Genomic DNA, 18,449 nt, shown 5'->3' with positions numbered 1-18,449 from the left:
CATTTTCCATTCGATCCATCCAAAGATACCCTTTGCACTATGGACGTAGAATCGCTCTACACCAATATCCCTCAGATAGCGGCCCTCCTTGTTATTCAGAAAACCCTCGATACCCGTCCCCGCCCACACAGGGTACCCACGTTATTCATCCTACAGTTACTTGAGGTGTGCCATTCGAGGAACTTTTTTGTATTTGACAATACTTTTTTCCAACAAATCAAAGGCACATCCATGGGAGCTATTTTTGCTCCCAACTTGGCTACCCTCTTCATGGACGCCCTTGAAATGGGCTCAATCCTAACTGATGAAAATCCCTTCTGCTCAGGTATCAAACTTTGGCGTCGCTATATGGACGACATCTTTATCATCTGGACCCTCGATATAACCACACTCAACCAATTCCTACATTGGCTCAACAATAACTGTGCAGATCTGAACTTTACCCTTACCCACGATAAAGAACAAATTGCCTTTCTTGATCTTACCATCTACCACCATGAAGGAGAACTCCTCACCAAACTATACCGTAAACCCACAGAACGAAATACATTGCTTAGCTATCAGAGGAATCATCCAAAGGCATTAAAAGACTCGCTCCCATACTCCCAATTCCTTAGGATTAGACGGAATTGTTCCTCAAAAACAGATTATTTTAAAGAGGCTACCGTTCTGGCTAACAAACTTAAACATCGTGGCTATCCCCGTAGATTAGTCAAAACTGCTACAAAAAGAGCATGGTATTGCCCGAGAGAAACACTGCTAACACCAAAAAATCGTGAACCAAATGAAAGGATTGCTTGCGTTACCACCTTCTCGCCAGTATCTAACAGAATGAGAAAATCCATTCTCAAACATTGGCCCACAATAAACGCTGGGACAATCAAACTAGAAAGACCTTTGTTTTCTTTCAAGAAAAGCAAAAATCTCCGTGACCACTTAGTTAGAGCTGCTCTCCCAGATCCCCCACTGACATCAACCCTTGAATCTGCATGGGGACTCCCATCTGTGATTGGACATGTCAAATGTGGGGCATGTAATGTTTGTGAATACACTATTGAAGCACGTGACTTTTCACACAATGGCATCACTATCTCTATGAAATGCCTTAGCAATTGTAATAGCAGCAATGTTATTTATGCAATTGTTTGCCCGTGCCCCAAAATGTACATCGGCCAGACCACCCAAAAGGCGAAGACCAGGATTTCCCAGCACAGGAGTCGGATCAGATGCAAGACCCCCAATGCTCCTTTGGTAGAACATTTCTCCGAAGCTAATCACACAGAGGACAATATAAGATGGACAATCTTGAAAGTGGTGAAATTGCCCCGACGTTGAGGTAACTTGGCACAGTTAATGAACAAAGAGGAACTGAAAAGCATCCTACAATTTGATACAATCCGTACTGGTCTGTATCGAAGTGAAGATTGGACAACTCTATTATAACTTGATTTGCTTTAATATCTATTTTTCCAGTTTGAAAACTCTTCTAATAATGTGAAGTAATTGAATGCACCTATTTATGTCACCTTGCACTCCACCTCATCCACACCCAGCTATCGCTCTGCACAGAACTCATACAGAGACCCCTCTCTAAAATGGCCGCCATGCTCTCTGTAAGCACTGAATCACTTTCCTTGCCTACCCGCAGTCACGCCCCCTTGAGGACGTGACTCCGCCCACCACCAGTCGAGCACAAGAGGGCCTCCAGCACCCAGTCCACCCACGGATCAACTGCAGCATCGGCTGCTCCGTGATACACGAGGACACCGTTCCCGGTATTAGGTAAGCTGCGTCTCCCCGCCGATGGCCTCCTGTTAAACGCCCAGCGCAGCACCGTCGCTGTTTATTCCATCTCCCTTCTCTCCCCCCGCAGCGGATGAGAGGACTGTCTCGGCACCGCCGTATTGCAACCCGGCGATCCTTTGGTATGTATCCTCTGCCTAGCCCTGTTCCCGCTCTATAGTTTTGCCGGTTTCCTATGCCATCCGTCCTTTGATTTATTTTTAAAGGACCCAACTTCACCAGCTTCCTGACGTGTGAAAGTGGCCACGTCCCCCAGCGTCGCCGAATTCACTCGGCCCCCCTCCAAACCCACTATGCACGAACCAGCCCACACTGCGCCGAAACTTGTGTAAATAATAATTTTAAAGTGTACATATTTCTCTTTTTCAATTTGAAAAGTCACCCTATTCACTTAAATGCAATGATGGTGCACATCACAAACTTATCACCCAGTCACTGCGAATCCTATTATGGTCTTCAAAAATGAGGAGCTATGCTGACCCTCACTTCTCATAATGTAAATATGAAAAACCTTTGTTTTCTTCTCCTGTTTTCCCACAGGCGTATTTAATTTTTCCCCACAGGCAACACAACCAATAAGTCCTGATGATGATCCCCATGTATCTTAGAGCGGGGGATCGAAACGTCGACCCTTTACAGTAGTTGTATGGTATAACATAATGTGTATCATTCGCTGTACATACTACTCTGGCAAAACACTTGCATTTTTGATTTTAAAAAAAGTGTCCAGTTTGCTCTCTCTTGCCTGTAAAACCTCTCCTTACTTCTAAACTCTCCCTAAACTTTTCTGTTTTGTGGTAAAGCACAGGACTGTGCTCTTGTATTCTTTGTAACTTGGCTTACAATTATTCTTACATTGTGAAAATAAAATTCCTTGTCTGGCTGGACTTGGATAAATATAGGCGGCTTATCATGGCTTTCCTTAAATATTTTTCTCTTATTTGTGCACTGCTTTGGACCACTGTTTCCATAAAAATAGGTATAATTTATGGAGCACCATCCTAGCCAGCGAGTTTCCCCATATCAGAGATACCAAAAATGAGTCTGGGCTCCCTTTAGTGAATTACCTATGGAGCAACGGCCACCCTTGGGTTTTCTGGCACCGGTTCCCTCTTCACCACCTTTAACCTTGCCAGTGTTAATAGAAAAGTCCCATGCCTCTTCTCAGTCGCCCAGTTTGGTCAGGGTGGAAGGCAAGTTAGGCTCAGACCAGAAATACTCTTTTGGTCGCTGTCTCGACCAACTTGCCTCCCCCTTTGCCTACTATTTCAACTGTTTCTTCTAATGAGGAGGAAAATACTGCCCAATCGGGTGTGTCACCCCATGGGGTTTCTAATAACTCTCGCACTAAAAGGAAAAGACACACTACCTTGAGGAAGAGTTGTTTTCCTAAACATCCTAGGAAAATTAGGAAACTTGGAATAGGTTTGGGAACTCCTTGTAAGCCAAAAGGGGTTGGTTTAGGTGGGGCTCAAGTTGTTAAGGATGGAGTCACCCCGGTTAACTTTGTATCTAACCCTAGTGATTGTCCGGTGACAGGGTCTGCTGGGATTTCATCTTTAGATTTACCTTTGCTTATGCAGTTAGAGAAGTTGATGAAGTCATTACTGACCCCATTGAAGAGCAACTCAAAAGGTTAGCTGACTGATTAGATTGCTTTGAACAGGCTACCTTAGACAACTTCTTTTCTACTAAATCCCTAATTAAAACCCAGCTTAGGACGGGGGACAGTAATAATCCCACTAAAATAAGTGGGCTGGTAAGTGGTGTACCTGTTCCAGAGCCCCTCCCTCCTGTTGTTATTACAACAAAACGGGGCCCGTCTTTCAGGGCAAACGCCCAAGATTACTTCCCACCCACCAGACTATTCATAGGTTAACTCATCTCAACCCAAAAAGCGCCTAGATACTGTGGTCACGGGTACTAATGATAGATCAAAAACTGGGAATCCTGGATTCAAAAATCCCAATGCCTCACCTCAAATCCCAATGACCTGCCCTGCTGCCCTCGCCCCTAGTCTGCCCGACACAATCCCTACTAGAATGGCCCACAGGATACCACCCATGAATCTGCCCCCAGACTCCTATCATTTTGTTGCCATCCTCACCAACGTTCCACCGTTGTTGGTTGGGCAGAAAGAATCCTTCCAGATGCTGAAAAACAAAGCAATGCACTTGTTAAGGACTAACAGACCTCTGCCCAGGGAAGTGGATGGGTTGATTATTGGTGTTAGAAGGATAGGTTGGGTAGGTAGCACCCCTAAACGTTTTGAGGGGGATTGTGTAGTTGTTAACTTCAAGGATTCCAGGGTAGCACATCTAATTACGAGGCAGAACTTAGGCACAAGTAGCGCTGGTATTGGTGTAGTCGACCTGACCTACTTCTACCCGAGACCACCAGGTATTTATTTTGGCATAACCCCAGAAGTAGGCTGCTATCACAACTTCCCAACTCCCGGACATGACCATTTCACTGTACCATACCAACAGGGAAGCCTTTATAATGTACCTACTTCTAATAATTTTGAAGTGATGGCAGATCCGGGGTGGGTTGATTGACAAAATGGTAACAATCTTCAGGGATCGGGCCATGAAAAACTTAAATCTAGATTATTCCATGACTAATCGGGAAAGAATGAATTTAGAGGTAAGGTTTGGGGAGTTTGCATCAATTCCCGGGGTATTAGGAAATGAGGATTTAAATGAAACTAGCATTCTTGGTATTCAGAATGTTGTGAATAATAACGAGGACAAAAACCTAGATGAGAAGGGGTACATAGGAATCCTAACTAGTCATCCTTGGGCGCCCCCTGTAGGATTAGCTCCCGTAGATGGTTCCAGTTTAGGTAAGATGGTCTCATGGAATATTGCAGGATTAAGTAGTAAGCTGGCATCTCAAAATTGGATAGACTTCATCAATGGTTTTGATGTATGCCTATTCCAAGAGACATGGGCCTGTGATCCGATATTTCTCCCCGGGTTACTTAAACTTCTCAATCCCGGCTATCAAAGGTGTCAAGGGACGACCCAGGGGGGGTTTAACTATCTGGATACGCCAAGGTCTACCCGTTACAATTAATATGGTGGAATCGGGTGGCAAGGATATCCAATTGATAAGAATGGTATTAGACCCTAGGGGAGGACTAGACATTTATAATGTCTATGCCAGGGGCAATACAAGAGGGAAGTCACCTATCCTAGAGGCCTTGTCCTCTCTTTTGGAAAAACAGTCCTTGGGCAACAATGTTATAGTTGCTGGCGATCTAAACCGGATTTTTGAACCCTTAGATATCTCTGACGATCCATTGGGGTGAGAGGAGGACACGCAATGGGGCGTCCCAATTTTAGATCTTGCCCCGGTTACTAATACGATTGAACGCCATCTGCCTGGAACAGGGACTAAGAGCCCTAAATGGGAGAACGAAGAGTGACAGGGGAGGCGCTTGCACATTTGACAATGGTCGTAGCCAAAGTCGGATAGACTATGTCCTTTGTAGCCTGAACCTGTGGCAGCTAGTATGTGACATGGAAGTAAAGGGTAGATTGGAGAGTGACCACAATCCTCTCTGTGTGGCCCACAAATGGTGGTCGGTTACAATAGGGAATTCTCAATCGATCAATGCTCCGCTGCCTGACATGACTAATGACATGCGTAGATTGAATTGGCCGAGTGTGTGGAATCCATGGCATTTATAACCTCCGAGGTGGACATTGCAATCACCGCTATGGAGGATGCAACCTCAGTAAACCCAGGGTCAAGGGAAATAACGGATATTCATGATAATCTCTTCTCCCTCCTAAAACCGCACTTCCTGAGGCCCCGCAAGATAAATAGCAAACAACCACCTAGACTAGCCAAATGGTATAATCATCAGTGTAGGGAAGCTAGGCTAAGCTTGGGCACAGCAATTCGGAGTAGGGATGGGGTAGTGATCAGTGGCGCCAGAAAGCATTATAAGGCCAGCCTATCCCTAGCTAAAAAACTATGGGATGAACAGCATTGGGCCGAATTAAAGGAGACCTCGGGGGCTAAGGAATAGGTTATTCTGGAACATAGTCAAGTGGGGTAGAGGTGGAATTCCAGACAAACCCGGAAATAACGTCCCGGAGGGTGCCTGGATAGATCACTTTAAACCCCAATATGCTGAGACTGCACAGTATAAGGGTGTGGAAGCAATTTTACCTGTTTATTCCATTGGGAATATATTCACTCTTAAAGAAACTGAAGATGCTCTATGCACTGTCCCCGGGGGAAGGCCCCGGGTTTAGATGGCGTAGCAGGTGATGTTTTCATTAATGATAAGGCGCGGTGGGCCAGATATATATTCCGTTTGGGAAATGCCATTGCGAAGGGATTGGTCGTCCCGGAATTATGGAGGGGAGCGATCATTATACCCATATACAAAAAAGGGGATCGGTCACTTCCAGCCAACAACAGGCCAATAAGCCTGATTGCCACCGTTCAAAAAGTGGTAAGTAGGATGGTGGTTAACAAATTTATGGATTAGGTTGACGAGAATAAAGCCCTGTCCCCTTACCAGGCTGGTTTTCGGCAGGCCACTAGTACAGTTGACCAGGTGTTTCGTTTTGCTCTGCTACAGTGGGGGACGGTGGTGCGAGGCGAAGGCAGTCTGTATGTTGCTTTTGTTAACCTGCGTGCTGCCTTCGACCTGGTCCCAAGGAGAAAGCTCAGGGCAGTTTTGAGCGAAATGGGTCTCCCGGCTGAGCTACTTACCCTGGTAATGAGGTTGCATGAGTGCAACTTCGCCAAAATCCAATGGGGCATGCATGGTGAATCCTCTGCTGACTTCCCGGTTGAAATGAAATGAAAAACAATTTTTATAGCGCAACTAATCCCGGTGGGCGTCAAGGCGCATAACCAAAAAGGTATCAGCTATTCAAGAGTACTCCTACTGTGGGTAGGCCTTGACGAAGCACCAGGTTTTAAACGCCTTTTTAAAAAAGGACAGAGAAGGCTGAGTCTTGATCTCTAGGGGGATCGAATTCCACAGTTTAGGGGCCACTATGGAAAATGCTCTATTTCCCCAGCGTGCCTTTTTGGCACGAGGAACAACCAGTAGATTTAGCTCTGCAGATCTAAGAGATCTACCTGGCAAATAGCGAGTCAGCAGACCGCCCAAGGGATCGGAGGAACCTTCCGACAGAGCTCTATAGGCTAGGCAGAGAATCTTAAAAGAGATCCTCAGGTGAATGGGGAGCCAGTGGAGAGTCCTTCTAGCCATAGTGGCAGAGGAAGCATTAGGAAGTGCCAGAACAAATCGAGCAGCGGCATTTTGTACGACCTGAAGTCGCTGGATGAGCCCCTTGTTGGTATCTGCATATAGTGCGTTACAATAATCCAACCTGGACCCCACCAATGCCACTACCACCTGCTGCCGTGCTGGAAGAGAAAGACAGTGGAGGATTCTCCTGAGAATTTTTATGACCCCCCAACAAGTGGCGACAGTGCGGTTAACCTGTAGAGACATGGACAGCGTGGTGTCAAAAATTATGCCAAGATTTCTTGCAGATTGGGAGGGAGATGGACAAATTCCCAACAAAGACGGCCACCACTCACTGGACCAGATATCCTGGTCTTTGCCAAAGACCAGGATCTCAGTTTTGTCGCCATTCAACTTCAGGGAATTCTGAAGCATCCAGTCGGAGACTGTCTGCATACAGATCCTGAAGTTGGTGGCAGATGTAGAAACTGAGTGGGCTAGAGACACCATAATTTGTGTGTCATCGGCATATGACACCACTTCCATCCCCTGAGATTTTACTAACCTTGCAAGGGGGCAACATAAATGTTAAATAGGGTTGGACTTAGCGCCGACCCTTGAGGCACCCCACACTGCAAGGTTTTGACAGGGGAAAGAAATTCGCCGAGCTTGACTCTCTGCTCTCTATGCTGTAAGAAGGAGTGCAGAAGGTTCAAAGCCGCACTTGAAATCCCTGCCTCCCTCAACCGAGATGTTAGAATGGAGGGAGACAGGGTATCAAACGCTGCGGTAAGGTCCAATAGGACCAATACCGTGGTTTGTCCAGAGTCTACTATCATACGGATATTGTTTACCACCATCGTCAGAGCTGACTCCGTACTGTGTGCTTTCCGGAAGCCATGATGAGAGCTATCGAGGTAATCAGATGCATCCAGAAAGGTGGAAAGGTGGCAGTTGAGGTGAGACTCAAGTATTTTTGCGGAGCGGGTAACAGTGAAATAGGTCTAAAGTTTTTCAACTGTTCCGGGTCCAGCGTAGGTTTCTTAAGTAGCGGCTTCACTATCGCCCTCTTCCATATTAAAGGGAAAGTACCTTGGGTTATAGAACCGTTCATCACTTCTAGAAGGGGTGGAAGCAGTGCGGATCTACAATCCTTAAGGGTCTTCAGAGGACATGGGTCAAGGGGGGATGCAGATTTGGTCCTATCAAGTAACCTTTCAAGTCCTTCCAAAGTAAGAAGCGGAAAATCCGTAAGGGTATTGAAGTGGTCTCTGGGCCAAGCTTCTAGGTTTGTCAGAGTGTGAAGGGAGGAGTCATCTAAAGTCTTTTTTTGAGTTTCCAAGGCCAGGTGGATGTCCTCAATTTTGTTATGGAAGAACTCATATATATTATCGCAAAGCTCTTGCGATCCTACCACTGGATCTGATATCTGAAGGGAACACAGGGAGTCGACGATCTTAAATAGCTCCCTAGAGGAGGAAAGGGAGGTAGTGAGATTGGAAAAATACTGCTGTTTTTCTTTAATTACACTAGACTTATAGTCTTGAACGCGGAGTGCGCCAGGGATGCGCAATGGCTCCCCTGCTTTTCTCATTATTCATAAAAGGGATTGTGGCTCGAATGTTGGACGCCAGTGTAGATGCGCCATCGTTGGCGCGCCTCAGGGTTCTGATCCTGATGTTCGCCGACGATACGCTAATTCTATCCAAAACCCCAGGCGGTCTGCAGCGAGTTCTGAACATCTTTGATTCTTTTTGCGGGGAGCATGGCCTGGAAGTCAATGTGGGTAAGACCAAGCTGATGGCCTTTGCACCAAAACGCAGACCCAGGCCAAAAATATTTTTGAACAATTGTTTGCTAGAGGTGGGGACTGTATTTACCTACCTTGGGATACAGATAACAAATGATTCGAGATGGTCCCAGCACATAGAAATGGCAGTCTTGAGGCACCAACGGATATCGGGGGCACTTCGGGTGGAGCACAAAAAATCCAGGTCCAAACCAATAAAACCCATTTTGGCAGTATATGACGCCAAGGCTCTTGGGTTTGCTCTATATGGGGCAGAGCTGTGGGGCTTTGGGAAGCTTCTACCCTTGCAGACCTCCGAGAACAGGTTTTTTAAGGGAATTACAGGACTCCCGCAGAGCACCCCACTGATTCCCCTTGCTCTCGACCTGGGGAGGAGAGCAGTTAGTGACCTAGCAAAGTTGCACCCGATTCTTTATTGGAGACGCCTCTGGACTACCCCGGAGATCCTGTATTACGCAGAGGGGTTTTCAGCCATAATAAACGCTGATATATTTCATAGGAAAGATTGGCTAAAAAATCTTAGGTCTACTTTATGTGATCTTGGTCTCTCAAATTTATGGGATAATCCAACCGGGGAGCTCTTTCCAAGCAAAAAAGTGATTAAAGATATATATTGGGATCATGTAGCTGCAAGAGTCTGGAGTAAAACTAGATCTGACTCCATGACGGGGCGTTTTGTGGTAGCTAAACTGTATCCAGTCTTGGAACCTTACAGGGATAGCATAACCATCCCTGGGGACTGGAAGCTTTTCTTTCAGTAAAGATCAGGTGCCCTTCCATTGAGATCACTGACAGGTAGGTGGAGGAGCTCCTCCACCCGATATTGTCCAGCTTGTGGTGCATCAAATGAAAGTATAGGCCACTTCTTATTCTCTTGTAAAGCCTATGCCACCCCGAGGAAAGTTTGGCTAGTCCCTGTTTGTAAAAGTCTAGGGACATCTAGGGGTGTAGAGGCCTTACGAATCATTTGTACTTCCACCCATATGCCTGTAGTTCTAGCAACAGCTAAGTATTTGGGTTGGGCATGGTCTATTAGACGGAGGGCTGTTCCCTAGAGTACACTGATTGGGGCATCTTTCCTGGCACCTGTGTAATTATGCATCAAAGTTTTATATTTATTTGCTCTTGATCAATTGTGTATGTCCGTATATTCTTTTTTAAACTACTGCATTTAACGAGGAAACAATTGTTTAATGATGTATTTTAAATGTATGCTTGTGCTTTTATGAGTCTAATCCTCGAATAAAGCCTTTTGAACTAAATTACCTATCCTCTTCTGCCCATTCGGACCCCTCTGCTATTAAGCTTTCGGAGGCCATGACTCCGCTGGGTCTTACCGCATTTGCAGGGTCCGACCCACGATAAGGGGCATACTCTTGACCAGGTCTTCTCGACCTCTCCTTTGGTGGTGAAAGAGATTCTCCCGGTCTTGTGGTCGGATCACTGGCTTGCCAAATTTGTAATCAGCGGAAATGTCAGGGCGCCTATCCCTGTCTCACAGCAACGGGGACGAGCCTTTAGAGCATTTAGCAGGGTGACCCCTGAGATGCTGGCTCAGGCTGCTGCGACTCACCCTTGCCCTCTGTCTGGCGAGCTAGAGAGAGACTTGGAGTCCCTGCAAAAATGGCTGACGGAGAGGCTGAATGACCTGGCCCCAATTCTGCCCCCCCCGCCCGACATCTAAGCGGGTCTCGGACCCTTGGTTTACCACTGCTCTGTGGGCTACGCGGCAGCAGTGCAAGGTAGCCGAAAGGGCCTGGCGGGCACATTATGACAGCAAGGACAGGTCTGCCTACAAGGCCGTGGTTAAAGCTTACCACCGAGACATCCGCCTCGAAAAGAAAGCTTATCTTGTGGGGAGAATTGAAGCAGCTTCGAACTCCAGTAAGGAGATCTTTACCATTGTTCGAGAATTCATCTCACCTCAGACTACCGCTTCGGAAGAGGGGCCCGTAGAATCCTGGGCGGCGGATCTTGCTTGTTTTTTTACAGACAAGATCAAACTCATCCAGGACTCCTTTCTATCGAGTGGACCGGTTACATTGCCGATGCCCGAGGCGGGTACGCCTCCCCCAGTTATGCAGGGCGCCATATTGGCTGAGTTTCCATCTCTGCCAGCCTCCCCTTCCCTAGCGCTTATGGGCAATTTAAAATCTGGGTCTCCGCTTGACCCCTGCCCTGCCAAGCTCCTGGGTAAATTGGCGGAGGTGGTTAATCCGCTGGCGCACCCTCTTCTCAACCTTTCGTTGAGTCTGGGAGTGGTGCCGCCAGTGTGGAAGCAGGCAATGGTCATCCCGTTGCTTAAAAAGCCGGGACTTGACCCGAAAGCCCCAGCCAATTACAGGCCAATTTTGTTGCTGCCGGCGCTTGTAAAAATTCTGGAGAAGCACGTTCAGTCGGTGCTCTCCAATTTTCTGGAGTCCCATGAGATCTTACATGACTCCCAGTCGGGCTTCCGTTCAAATCGCAGCACCGAGACCGCGCTCCTTGAGGTTTCTGAAACCATTAAAGGGGTGTTGGATACCGGGGGCAAAGTCATGCTGTTGTTGTTGGATTTGTCGGCGGCTTTTGACACCGTCCCCCATGAGGGCCTGCTCGCAAGACTCTTTGAGATTGGTCTGCGGGGGACGGTGCTCAAATGGTTTTCATCTTTTTTGGCCGGCCGCCGGCAAACGATCTGGACATCATCTGACACCGCTGTAATGCCACCTTTGGGAGTCGGGGTCCCTCAGGGCTCTATATTGAGCCCGACCCTTTTTAACATCTTTATGACCCCTTTGGCGGCGGTGGCGGAGTCATTTGGTGCCCGGATCGTGTCGTATGCCGACGACACCCAGCTCCTCTTCTCTTGCGAGAGAGGGGCTGACTTTGACGGGGAGAGTATCCAGAATTGCCTTGGGGCTGTATTCTCATGGTTCCAACTGAACAGCCTCAAGTGCAATTCCGACAAATCGGAGGTACTCTTCTTCGGGTGCGATACGGAGCCTAGCTGGCAGGCCTGGTGGCCCATGGACATGTTCCCTCCGTCCGGCTCTTCTCCCATGGCTAAAAACTTGGGGGTTAAGATGGACAAGGGGCTGACGATGAAAGCCCAGATCCTGGGGGTAACCGGTACCTGCTTCGGCCTTTTAAAAATGTTGCGGAGGTTTCTGCCTCTCTTGTCCGAGGAGCACAGGAGGCTGACTGTGCAGGCTCTGATAGGCTCCAGGTTGGATTATGCCAACATTCTTTACCTGGGCCTGCCAGAGTATCTGCTGCAGAGGCTTCAAGTTGCACAGAACGCGGCGGCCAGGGCCATCTTTGGCCTAAGTAGACGCACCAGCGTCTCTGGGTTGTTGGTGACGTTACACTGGCTACCCATCCGCAAACGGATCTCCTTTAAGGCTCTGACTTTGGCCTACAAAGCGCTCCATGCTGTGGGAGCAAAACATCTCCAAAAGAGACTGACCTTTTACCACCCGGCTCGCTCGCTGAGGTCGGAATCTCTACTTTTGGCGGCTGTTCCGCGTGTGAAGAGGGCTCGCCTTGGGGGCCGCTCTTTCAGTCTGCTGGCCCCACAGATGTGGAATTCATTACCGCTCCCTTTGCGGGGGGCGACTACTCTCCTTGATTTTAGAAGAGGTCTCAAAACCTGGCTGTTTTCCCAATAGGTTTGCCAGTAGTTCCTCTTTTTGTTCTGTTTGCCTTTTAACCTCTTTTATCTGTGTTGTGTTATTCTGAAATCTGTTCTCCTTACCTAAAGCGCCGGGACACTCTTTTTGAGTAACCGTTGCACTATACAAAAGAATAAATAACATAACATAACATAACATAACATAATATTCCTCCTTCACTCAAGATATTCACTCTATTGAGGTACGCAAACCACCTTAAATCTCATTCTCCAGTTTACTTGTATACCTGTAAAAAATACCTGGCCTAGTGGTAGAAAAAAACTATTTAATAGACACTGGCTGGTATTATTAAAAAAAGTGATTCGGAGAGACAAAGCAAATTAATGGGCTTACTCTCCTGTGCGGGTCAACATGTTTCGGGGCGCTATGCCCCTTCGTCAGGACCGGGGACAGATCCCCCTGTCACTCACTAATGTTTTACCACAGTAAAAATTAAAGGTTTATGTACAAAGAAGTGTGGTAATATTGTCTATATCAATGTGTATATATAATTTATATTTACACGTTTCCCTAGCTCTATCAGTAATTCTGATGTAGTAAGCTTAGGAACGTTGGGGTCAGTGCCTCATGAGCCAAAGTCAGGACAAAGGGTATTTGAGGGTCCATTCAACCCCCAGCACGTCGGTGCTTCCTCCTTCGTCCGTGGCTTCCGGGTTTCTAGCACTAGGCCAGGTATTTTTTAACATCACTTATGTATATCACCCCTGACCCTACTGACACTCACTCCCATTCACTCACATAGCACCCACATAAAAAGGTGCTCCAGCGTAGTCGCTTGTCGCAGCACTGCCCCGTCCCGCAGCGGGAAGACCCCAATGATGAAGCATGACACTAAGGGCCATTTTGGTGTGTGAGGGGTATTTTAACACACATTGTCTATTCCATGAACATCAGGATACACACTAACTCTACGTGAGGTGGACCTTGTTGATAAACTGTACTTGTATACCTGTTCATAGATTCTACTGCTTGCTTTGTTGTTTTTTCAGGTATTTGATTAACAATGCATTTGTGTATGATTTTCACTCCCTTTCCTGTATAATTTATTCTTTTTCTCATATTGATTGTTTCTTCACTGCTCTGGTTTTCTTTTGTACTTCTTTACTGTTTAATAAAATCAAACTTAAAAAAAAACGAGTCTGGAAGATTCTACGAGGTAGGTGGCAGGGGAGTGTATAAAAAAACTTTGAAAATAAGGAGAGGGGCTCTACAAATCCAGAGGGGCAGAGCTCCTATGTAACCTGAAAGTTAAAACCAGAATGTTCCACCTGGAACCCCTTATGCACACTTGGTCATTTATTCCTTACTCAAGCCAAACACCATCTGATGTATCAATGTTCCCCCAAGATTAAACTAAGAGACTCTAATAAGAGTGTATAAGCACTATTGTGCGTATTTAATAGGTCAGAAACTCAAAAAGGTAAAAATGTATAGTACAAATGATCACAGATAATAAAACATCACAAATAATTAGAATATCAACAAAACCAATCATATAAACAAATACATACAAATTCTTAAACACTGTTAAAAACCTACAATCTCCTATACACACCAATTGCAAAATACACCACCCCACCAGACAGGACACTACCAGACAATATAATTTGTTGTGCAACTGTTAATTTGAACACTAATGCAAACAGCACCCAGCAGGGGAAGAAATTCCCTGTTTTTTGCGTTCTTGATGTCTCTTTCCAAATTTAACATAAACTTTCTGCGTCAAGGTGTTTCGGTGAAGTTGTCTGAATGTAATCACCTTCCTCAGGACTAACCGTTATCTTCCCTTATCCAAGTTATACATTGATAAAGATAAAAATACTGGTACGGTTGCACTCGGGAAGGAGTAGCTTCTTTGTACAATTTCAAAATACACACTTCAGTAATGTGAATCCGGATTCTTTATTTTATCCTTAGTCTCCTATTTTCTTTATCCCTTTGTGCCTGTTATTAATTGTTTTTATTAAATATTAAATTATTTTATTTGAAAGGTTTTATATAGTGCTGGCTAGACCCGGAGGTATCAGAGCGCTTTACATGAGAATCAGATCATAGTTAAAGGCCAAATTGTTACAAAGGTTACACAGTTATTAGAGCATGGCAACATAGTTACTTGTAAGGTCGAGATAAACAATAAGCACAACTAAGTAAGGGGAAAAGCAGGCAAGGGGAGAGATTCAGGGGAGAGGGGTATGAGTAGGGGAAGTAGATAATGAAGGCGTGAAAGAGGAGGGGAGGGTGAGAGACACCGCATTCAGAGAGGAGGGGAAGGGTGACGGGGACACAAACCGGTAGACAAGTCCAAGCAAAGTCCAAAGTCCAGTAAGCTGTGATCCCAGGGGAAGTGGTATCACTTCTCTATCTCTATTGCGAGAGGCTCCCTTTATGCAGTGGACTCTCTCAGAGGGGTCTCCGAGACTCCAAGGCCTACATACTGGATCCTTCCACAAAAAGGGGAGAGGGAGTGCTTTGGCAAGGGGAGCCATACCATACCTCAGCTGTGAGTGGCTCTCTTGGCTCAGTGGACTCTCCCAGCGGGTTCGCTGAGACTTCAGCGTATAAATAATGGATTTTTCCCCAACAAGGGGAGAAGGAGTGCTTAATCAAAGGGGCACAAAGGGCAGGGGGCTAGGCAGAGTAGCAGGTAAGGGGAGAGATTCAGGGGAGAGGGGATTGGAGCTAGGGAAGTAGACAAAGAGAGAAAGAATACTAAATGGGAACATATCTAATTAATGAGTTATTATACAGCGCTGGCTTGACCCGAAGGAATCAGAGTGCTTTACATGAGGAACAATAATGTTGCAATTAACATTAGTTAAAAGTTACATAATTATCAAGAAAAGCATTTAAAGAACATAGGGGACAAAGTGAATGGAGCAAGGAAGGGTATGGGGATAGGTTAAAGGGGTAGGAGGAAGATAAGATGTAGAGACGAAGGGAAAATCTGTTCAAGGTCAGGCTGGGTAGGTGACGGCAGGGGGGATTCCATAAACCCATCCCCTCTTTAGCTATCTGGTAGCTCCACCGGGCATCAGGAGACTGCAGTGGAGGGAATCCACAGCCCTTCACTCCAATAACTATTGGGGTAGCTCCATTGGGACATCATTCAGAATAGCTAAGTCTCAGTCGAGGGAGGGTTCCCAGAGTAAATGTCCTTGAACCGAGGAGTATCCAAGGCTTCCCTCATAAGCAGCAGGTGTTCGGTAAAGGCAATATATGTACTCCTAGGCTGGTACTCCATATTCTCTTGGGCAGCTCTAGTAGGGCAAAGTGTTTCTTGCCTCCTGTTGTGCAACCCATTTCTATGCACTGCCTGGTGGCGAAGGGCGCCATCTTAGGGTCAGGCATCCAGGTTCTGGGTATGAGGGGCCTGGGTAGAGGTAAATAACATGTATGGGCACACCGGATAGTTGGCGAGTAATCCACAGTAATTCAGTTTAAAACCCCCAATCACCCTCTCTGTGAGCATATTGTCTGAAGGGACAATAGAGTGCTGAATCTTTGCCAAAGTACGCAGCCAACCCCATGTACGCACCACAGTGTTGGTTGTATAGGCCCCGCTCCAGGTCAGCCGTAGCTGGCAGTCCCAATAGTAAGCAGGCTAGGTAGAGACCGACTGAGGCCCATCACACTGCTCGAATATGCGAGCACACAGAAGCTATTCACAGCAGTTTTAAGCTGCCCCCCACGCTATCCTCTTTTACACTGCCTGAGTACTCACGGCAGATGAGGTGGATCCCATGTAGCTCCGGATGTAGGACTCTGCCGGTAGCACGCATGGCCTTCGTGTTCGCAGGCGCCCAGCCGAGTCGCAGGAGTCACAGCATGAAGGCCCACCAGCCAGCAGATGAGGCGGCGCAGCCCCGCAGCGCTCGCACCTCCGCTGCCGCATCACAGGCAAGGTGAGCCGCAGTCTGAGGCGCGATGTCCGGGGAAGTCGCAGTCAGCACCACACAGCAGAGGGAGGCGCAATCAATCGCTCAATGCACTTGCATCAGAAGGCCAGGATGTAGTGCTTCTCCACTCGGGAAGGCCACTGCCAGGGTTATCAAGCACCCCACTGTCCTGCGCGTCCTCACTGTCCGAAGTCCACAGCGCTGAGCCGAAGCAGTAGGCAGCAGAGGGCTCTCACTGCGGCAATTGTGCAGAGTCCGGTGCAAGGTGTATGCCAGACTGGGTCCGCATAAAGAGCCCACCACAGGTCCCCTTTGCTGCCGATCACAGTGCCGCCATTTTGACTGTATTGATAAGAATTACTCCACGGAGTGCTGTCTCTGCCTTAATGTACAAACAGCAAGCAGCAATTGTACCTTCATGTGAGAGTGTGCCCGCATATCAATGAAGCAGATGGAGTTAAAAGCTAGTGTTGCAGGATGCTGGAGTAGACCCATTGGTATCATAAAGCCCGGTCACACATTGATCGGCGAGTATTTTCCTACCAGCGTCCTTAGTCATAGCAAATAGTTGTGCACAAAGCTTCATTAAAATACCCCCTTCTATATAGGCCCTAGGCATCTCCTCCCCACCCTGTGCCCAATCTTGTAGTGCGAACAACTGGCATGGATACAGACCTGTGTTGCGGTCTGGAATTAAGGCATTTTGGTCTTCATGGACCAACAGGGGAGCAGTAACGATTAACCTATACGCTAATAATTTCCTCAGGATCTTGTAATCGACGTTCAGCATCGACCAGGGGCGATATGAGGCGATTTGGAGAGGTTCTTGACTCAGCTTAGGTAGAATTATTAGCGTCGCTTCCCTCAAAGTGGGTGGTAGCATGCCCGTCTCGTAGGCCTCAGTATACTCCTCGGTTAGGCTAGGTGCTAATTGTGCAGAGAAGGTGGAATAGAACTCGGCTGGCCACCCGTTTGTCCCCGGTGCCTTGCCCGTTGCCAAATGTCTATTTGCGCCCGTAATGTCAACAAGTGCAATGGGCTCTTCTAGCGCATTATAATGAGCCCGGGTGACCTGTGGGAGTTGTAGCTCCGTGAGGAAATCATGGATGGAGGTGGGGTCCTGCATGGCCAGGGCTGCATACAGTGTTGCATAGTATTCTTAAAATGATTTATTGATGTCATCTTGCATGGTTACTAGGGTCAGGAAGTTGTGTATATGGCAGTGATATGGGTTTAAGCAGTGTCGGATCGCAGTAGCCACGCCAGTAGCTTCCCCACTTTATCGCCCTCCCTATGTCTAAGTGCCAAATACGTTCTATAATCTAATGCGCAAAAGTAATCCATTGTGCTTTTACACTCAGGGACACACACAAGGGCTACCCTTGCAAAAAAGTTCACAGCTGCCAAAATTTAGAGGATGCAAACACTTATGGAACTCGGAGTACTGTTTCAGTGTCACGTGTGTTTGCTCACAATGCAATGTGTTTTCCTCAGCACAACTAGAGATATCATCATAATGATTCAATTTCACTTGCTGTCCCCATACCACAGACATTCCAAGTCAGAAAGCCAGCAATACCCATGCATGTGTAGTGTACTGGCACTGTGGCAATGCATTTTGGTGTAGTCTGACCCCAGGTGGAACAACAACACACATCCATGACTTGAACATTGATGGGGCTGTACTCCTCCAAGGAATGGACTGTCATCCAATATTCCTGAATCATGACATTGCAAACTTAGCAATATTTACATCCATCACAGGGCCGTTTCCAAGGGCAAGAATGATCAATGACTGAATATAACTACCTACAAAGGGTGAAACACCACATATGCCAACACACAGCTCAGACATGGGAGGTTAGATGGAGCCTACTTTTCAGGTGATGCCAATAGGTCTTGCATATGACAATGTACTCAAAGTGGCCATTAAAATAATCAGTTATGAACATCCATTGTCAGACAGCAAGTTGCAGACAACACATTCCACATCTTCACATTTACTCATAAAATATTTTCTGACTACTTACATATACCAAATCTAC

The sequence above is a fragment of the Lissotriton vulgaris genome, chromosome 2_1 (genome assembly GCF_964263255.1).
Source record: "Lissotriton vulgaris chromosome 2_1, aLisVul1.2, whole genome shotgun sequence".
Taxonomy (NCBI): domain Eukaryota; kingdom Metazoa; phylum Chordata; class Amphibia; order Caudata; family Salamandridae; genus Lissotriton; species Lissotriton vulgaris.
This window is presented reverse-complemented; position numbering follows the sequence as displayed.